The sequence below is a fragment of the Podarcis cretensis genome (assembly GCF_951804945.1).
Source record: "Podarcis cretensis genome assembly, chromosome: 4".
Classification (NCBI taxonomy): domain Eukaryota; kingdom Metazoa; phylum Chordata; class Lepidosauria; order Squamata; family Lacertidae; genus Podarcis; species Podarcis cretensis.
Window position 1 is genome coordinate 84,166,352 of NC_137173.1, and position 7,566 is coordinate 84,173,917.

Sequence of the window (7,566 nt, forward strand, 5' to 3'; positions counted from 1 at the left end):
AATATGTCACACTGAGTTTAATGGTGCTTATTTCCAAATAAGTGGATATAAGACTGCAGCCTGAGTCACCAAAAGAGTAGGATATCTTAAGGGCATTTGTTGTGGCTGCTTTCTTTGTATCAGAGTTATATACCAGATATACGTTCCTGCAGCATGATCACATGAGATGTGAAGTGGTTGCTCCCCCTGAACTTCCTGACAGCCATGGATTAATTCAGTCAGAAATACTGTTATCGGTATTATTAATCATAAAAATTTTGGCTGGTTTACACAGGTATGGCCGATGTGTGGAGCTGCTTTAAACCATCGCGTGTGGAGACATTTATCACACAGCCGGTCTTTTGTGTGGAAAAGCTCACAGCATGGAACAGGTTGTTTTCATCGAGCCACCGGAAACATCAGAAAAGAAAAGTTTTGCAGCGGCCCAGTACAAATAATGTGATCCTCACCATAATTTGCTCGGCATTAACAGCTTTCCATGTGATAATATCAAGCACATGGTGCAATTCCATGAGATGAGTAAACCAGCCTTTTATCCTGCTGAAAAGACCACCAGTTGGTGGCTTCCTCTTAGCCTCGCCTCTGTCATTCAACTTGGCTTCAAGGGAATTCACTAATCAAACAATCCTAGACATAAAAAGCTGGAGTAGAGTTTAGAGTTAAGCCAGCGTAAAAAGTCGCACCAGCTCCAAATTCGGTTCAGCCATGGGGTGGCTGCTGGCTGAGCCGGCCTAAGCCTGGCTGGGGGGAAACAAGTCTTTAAAATAGTGTTTGAGTTGAACCATCCTTTTTGCCGGCAGGGATGCCAGGTCACGAGACGAAACTGAACGGACGTAAAATCCAGCCAAAGTCTCCATACCTCCCCTGATCCTGCTCTGTGACATTTTCATCCAAGCATGCCGCTGAAAGAAAGGCAAAAATCCTCACATTTATGCATGCATTTGTAGGCGATATTTTACTGATGTGTTTTTATCACTCCTGTTTTGATTGCATCTTACGTTATGTCTCATGTCAAAGCACGCCCACCCAGGGATCAACAGCGATGAAGGGTGGAGTAGAAAATTCTCTAAAACATAAACTCAAAAGCACACTTCACCTTGTTCTCTGTACAATCTGCTATTGTATTGTTTCGAGAGAGATTCAAGTGTATTTACGAGGTTTACCCAGTAATCTAGGTGTTAAGTAAGCACCTAGCTTAATTTGCTGAAGAGTTTGACACAGCATTTACAAATGCAGAGTTTCAAAAAGCCTTAGCTTTCAATTAAGAAACATTCAATTATGTTTCTTTTTTCATTTCAATTAAGTAGGTTATCTAATGAGGTGAAAAAGCAAAGTAAACAAGCATTGCAAGTTTTGTAGATTTGTAGTATCCATTCCATATGTGGGCATGAGTTTAAATGCACAAATAATAACCCAGAACACCGAACAATCATTTAACCATCGAGTCTAATTCAGCATGTTGTGTGAAAAGAAAAGAGAGGCTAGAAACAAAAGCAAGCTGTTAAAATTAAGATATATAGAGCTGTGCATCTAAGCATACTCATGTAGAAGTTTCTTTTGGGGGGGCACAGCTCAGCACCAGGTTCAGTCCTTGGGGGTCTTCAATTTAAAGGCTCTTGGATAAAGGATTTTCCACAAATTAGATCAGATTTTGATTTAAAATGGATAAAATAAAAATTAGTAAGTGCATTTAAAAAGAATGAAAGAAAATTGGATTTGATACAGATAAACCAGCATATACTAATAATCTCTTAAGGTCACGATATTGCTTTTCTGTGTAATAGAAGGAATCATGGGGGCAGGGAAAATAACTGACTCTTGAGGTTAAAAGTTATAAAGGAGACTGCTTGGATTTAGCACAGGCTTCCTCAACCCCGGCCCTCCAGATGTTTTTGGCCTAAAACTCCCATGATCCCTAGCTAGCAGGACCAGTGGTCAGGGATGATGGCAATTGTAGTCTCAAAACCTCTGGAGGGCCAAGGTTGAGGAAGCCTGATTTAGCAGGAGTGGGTTATCTGCAGCCTTAGGACACTCTGCAGAATTGCATGTGGAGCAGATGGGGAAGGCATGGAGAGAAACGAGAAAGACAGGATTGGGGCAGAATGATAAAGGAACCAAAATCATGGGTGTCCACTGAAATAATTCTAGGCAGGGGGCAAGGTCTGTGACTTGTAACTCCAGCTTCCCGGAAAAACTGAGACATCCAATTTCCCCCCCCCCCCCCACAAGAACACAGCAGTCATTTTGGGTGTTGGAAACTTGTCATGAAAAAAAGCGCTTTGGGGGGAGCCACAATCTTGTGCTGGTCACATGTTTTGCGTGGCAGTGCGACCCCAGAAGATAGCGTCCCGGTTTTTCATCGTGATGTGTTAGAGGGTGTTATGTACTGAAGTTCTCACCCTGGGCCAGCAGAGGGATACTGTAGATAGTTTTCACTCAGGTCCACATATGCAAATAAGGGATTGAAAGTGACATTCAGTGGTTGGATAGTTACAGAAAGTGGTTACTGTTACGTTGTAGTGGAGCTCTATATAAGCAGGCTGGCTGAACCCTTCAGTTCAGTTCTGTTCTGGCCTATGAATAAACAAGAGATGTTTGAAGAATTGTTGTGTCGTCTGATATGTTCACCCACAACTTAACAGAGGGTATGTGACTGCAGGTTGTTGACTATTTGGAGACTTTATATAACAGGTCCCCTGGCACCATTAAATGGTGCTGAAGAGAAGCAATGAGAACAACGGTCGGCTGTGCCAATTGGTGATCTACTGTGCTGTCTGGGGTTATATGTTTCAGAACTGACTTTAACAAATTGCTTTATCTGTCCATTTAACAACAACAGAGGAAAGCACAAGAAAGGCAGGCAGCTTCAATTTGCCCATTGAACAACTGTACTTTGGGGCTCTAAACCAATTCTTTCAAAAACTCCTAAGGCTAAATTTCACACCTATTAGGCTGTGGTGAATGCCAGACATTAGATCTGAAACCAGTCAGATCCCCCCCCCCCCGACTCTTCAAACCTATTTCCTGTTTTCCTAATTTTCTACTTTCAGGAAATTAAGGCATAAGGTACAATTTTTAAAGTGTGACCCACAGTCAGAAGGGTATCTCCTTTTAGCGCATTTGCAGCCTAGCCGCACAAAGCATAGAAATCAGGGGGGGGGGGAGAGAAATAGGTATTTGATCTTCCCCCCCCCCCATTTCTGCAAAGCAACCCTTCCCCCCAATCATTCCTATCTCAATTTTGATTCAGTTTTTAGTCTGCTATTGAATAAGAACTGGGTCTAAAAGGTGGCAGCAACACTCCCTGAAAAGCTGTCATGTTTAAAGTGTCCGAAGTATGCAAAGATAGAGCCTCATATAATGTGGCGTATTGTCAGAAACCCTGCTCCACTAATGAGTGCTCTGCATAAATGCAATCATAAAAGCTCAAAAAGCATTTCAGAAATACCACGTACAAGAATGAATGCCTGCCTATGAATCAACTCAGGACAACAAGAAAAGCTTAATGTATTTGTAAAAGACATTGTGTATTGCTTTCATTTCTGCTGTTCAGCAAAAGAAACGCATAACACACATACTGTAAACATGACAAAATATCCACATATCAACAACTAAATTCTTTGAAAGATTAAACACGTAGGTTTTTTTTTCTGAAGCAATGTGAATCTTGGGGAAGATAAAATTCAACATATCTTGCATTTTGCAAATAAAATCCTTCCTCCATTTTATTCTGTCTTCCATGTGTTAGTTTTTGCATTTTCTGTGATTTTTCACAGGATGTAAAACCCACTTCTGAAATCTAGCTGGTGTTTGCGTGTTCAGACCTTTAAACCTTCCCCTTAAATAAATTCAGACAAGAGTCAAATTTTGGTTTGGTTTTTGGCAGGATTTAGGTCACAACTTTATTGATTACAGAAGGTGACTGGTTGCATAGGCTCTGGTTAGACTAGCTCCCTGCACTGTTGCAGGTAGCGCTGACCCAGGACACCAGCATAGGTCAGCCTAGGGTGAACACCTGGATAAGTGGAAAGCCAGGAACAGGCTATCTCTGCCACCCAAATGTTCCCCTGGACTCAGGCACAGGCACAACCCCCTCTCAGGGGTTGACCAAACCATCGAGTCCCTGGATTCCTTTAACGGAATACCCTTCACATAGGGATGGTGAGAGCATTCTCCCATCCCTATCACCTGAACCAGAGCATATCCGCAACCTTACAAGTTGTGACGATTTGCTACGCGGCAGGCGAAACCCAAATGGCACCAGCCAATCAGCCAAGTGGGGAAAATTTCTGCCGTGCCCCTGTCCCAACAACAGAAGACACACTACGGCATAGTTAGATCAAGCGCACAAGCCCTAAAAGTAGGGAGAGGTGGGTGGGTGTTCCGATGCATGCACCTAAAGAGGAAGCTCTGGGTCACGCGCATAGGTATATATAGGTCCCTTGATCAGTTTAGCATGTGTCCCATTGGCCTAATTAAACCCAGCATCAAGGGACCTACCAATTGGGTGTTGTGGCTATTCAATCATCCCCACCCACAACACAGGGTTTGGTTGCCAGGTCTCACCGCAACACGTGCCCTCTTTAAGGGAGGACCCGATTTAGCATTCATTCCCATGTTAATGATTCCCCCCCCCAAAAAAAAAATAATAAATCTGTTTATAGCCCCATTAACTTGTAAAATCACAGGGGGGCGATGCACTGCAATTCCACAATCACACCACCAACACACACGTGACAAAATCTCAAGTGGTCTTCACATCAGCTTTCTATATTGTATTGTTTTGTATCGTGGGAAAAAAACTTCAGTAAAACCTTAACAGTAAGAATCGATATGAGTGCATAGGATTGCAACTTCTAGCACTCAAAACTCTCAAAAAGTTACTTTTAAACTGTTCCTTCCCTGGTATGGCACCAGCTGAGAAGGAAGGAAAGAAGTCGCCATCGAAAAGAATGCCAAGAAGCTAAGACAATTTCAAACTGTGGAGATAAGTCATTGAAAACTGCCCATTGTCGTGTGTTTTAGCACAACCTATTCACATTCTCTCACTAATTAAAATAAAAGATATGGTGGGTTAATTTTCTCTTTGAATTGTGTGCTTTTAGAATGATGTTAGCTCAGAAGCACTGTCATGCTTTTTAAAATAATAATAATGTTATCAGCTGTTTGTACAAGAAAGAATTCCAAAATATTGCCTTGCTACACTGCAACTCTTCTTCAGATTTTTCTGAAGGGATTAACGTTGACTCTGAAGAATTAACATGGATTCTGTGAGGCTCCCGTGAGCCTTTGACAAGTAAATTTTAAATGCATTAAATTGTTTTCTATTTTGAAGAGACACCTGAAAGTAATCTATAAAGTTAGCATTGACATAAAACTTCAGTAGTAGCAGCAGAAGCAGTACATATAACTAACCATGACAGCCGTAACAGAATTATACTCCTGTGTAAAATTTAAAAATTTTGTGGAAAGGGGGTGGGTGGAATTTTAGCCCTGTATTGAGATCTGTTTGGCAAGATGTGAAGGTTTCACACTGAGGTGATGTTAGGGTAACACAACTGGCTGGGCTGCACTGGGCACTGCAACAGTGATGTTCAACAGGGCCTGGGAGGCAAGGACACTGAATTTTAGCGTCACACAGGGCACAGCTGAAAATCGAGTGCCCGAAGTCTGCCACTGTCGCACATGACATCATCCTTCTTGGAAATATTGGGCGATATTCATCATAGTGCAAAGGAGGTCAATCCATCAGCTCAAGCATTGCTGTTTGGTCAGTGAAGTGCTTGCCCTGTACATGGGTTGCCTTGCCCCTCCAGAGTGGATTTGAGGAAAGCAGGGCAGACCCTCCAGATGCCCCTATTTTCCAGAGACATTCCCGGATTTACAAAAGCCCTCCCAGTTTCTGATTTGACCCTGGAACATCCCACTTTGCTTTAAGACTTCCTTATTTCCATCAGAGAAATGTTGGGAGGGCATGGAGTTAGGCGACCCTCGAGCTAAGGAGATAAATAAGTAGACAACCTTAAGAAGACATCTGAAGGCAGCCCTGTATGGGGAAGTTTTTTTTTTTAAAAAAAGTTTAATGTTTTGCTATGTTTTTATATATGCTAGAAGCCGCCTAGAGTGACTGGGGCAACCTAGTCAGATGGGGGGGGGAGTATAAATAATTAAATTATTGTGATTATTACTATGGAATAGGACGTCACTGTTTTCAGTGGATAAATGTTGGAGGGTATGACTTAGCAGTGCAGGGGAAGAGGATTTGATATCCCACTATATCCCTTCCTCCCCCACAACAAACACTCTGTGAGGTGAGTGGGGCTGAGAGACTTCAAAGAAGTGTGACTGGCCCAAGGTCACCCAGCAGCTGCATGTGGAGGAGCGGAGACGCGAACCCGGTTCACCAGATTACGAGACTACCGCTCTTAACCACTACACCACACTAGTGGAGGAAGGGGACGTGGTAGATGCTCACCGCTCTGGGTGTCATCCATGAGGGGGGTGACATCACCACCACGCCCTCCAGGATGCTCACCGCAGGCACCGCCCCCTGGGACTCTAGCCCCACCCTGTGGGCAGCTAGCCCTGCCCCTGGGTACACAGCATGTGCGCCGCTCCGGGTGCTGGAGCAGCTAGCTCCACCTCTGAGAGGGAAGATCCTTGCGTTGGCTCCTGATTGTGCAACTGTTCAACTGAATCCAGCATGCTCTATGCAGAGTAAAATGCGCTCAACATCGGAAGCTACCTTGCGCCAGCCTTGTGCTTTTCCTCCCTCAGCGTGCCAGACATGGACTCCCTCTGCTGACAGCACCCAGTTTGCTGAGGGAAAAATGAGCTCCCTCGGCTACCAGTGCCCAGTGCGCGGAGGAACAAGCTGAATCGGGCCCTGGGCCCATGAGGCGCTATGGTAGCAGGCTTGTTGGTTTTTGAATGTCTTATGTAGATTTTTCAGTTTCGTTGTTCTGTATGGGACAATGACAATAAAGATTATCGTATCGTATTGTATCGTATCATCTTAAAACTACTACTGCTTTCACTGAGGGGACTGAGGCCATTTCACCCAGTGCAGCTTATTTCTCCTTCCGCTTTTCAACATTGCGATGTATCGCTATATCACAATGTTTGGCAGGTGATACATCGCAATGTCAAAAAGCTAACATCGCTTGGTGGACACAGAGTGCACTCAGACACAGAGTTTTAAAGCACAGGCCTGTGCCTGGAAGAGCAAGTCAAAAGCTAAGGGCGAATAAGCCCTCAGTCTCCATTCCAACCACTGGCTTACAAAGCATTCCCTGTTAACGCGTTTCAGATTGCACGACAAAAATCTTCATAATGAGATATACAAATTGGCACATTATAAAACTTATGTTCTGAAACCTTTGCAGGACGGAAGCAAGCACATTGTGTTCAGATGAGCTCTCGCATGTTTATCATCTGCCAAATATGTGGAATTCTGATATTTTTCTTACAGACATGCTAATTTCCACTCAAGCTGTGATCAGGCTCCCCGTGCAGTCCGCCCGCGACAAGTTAATGAATTGCCGGTAGAATATATTTAGCATTATG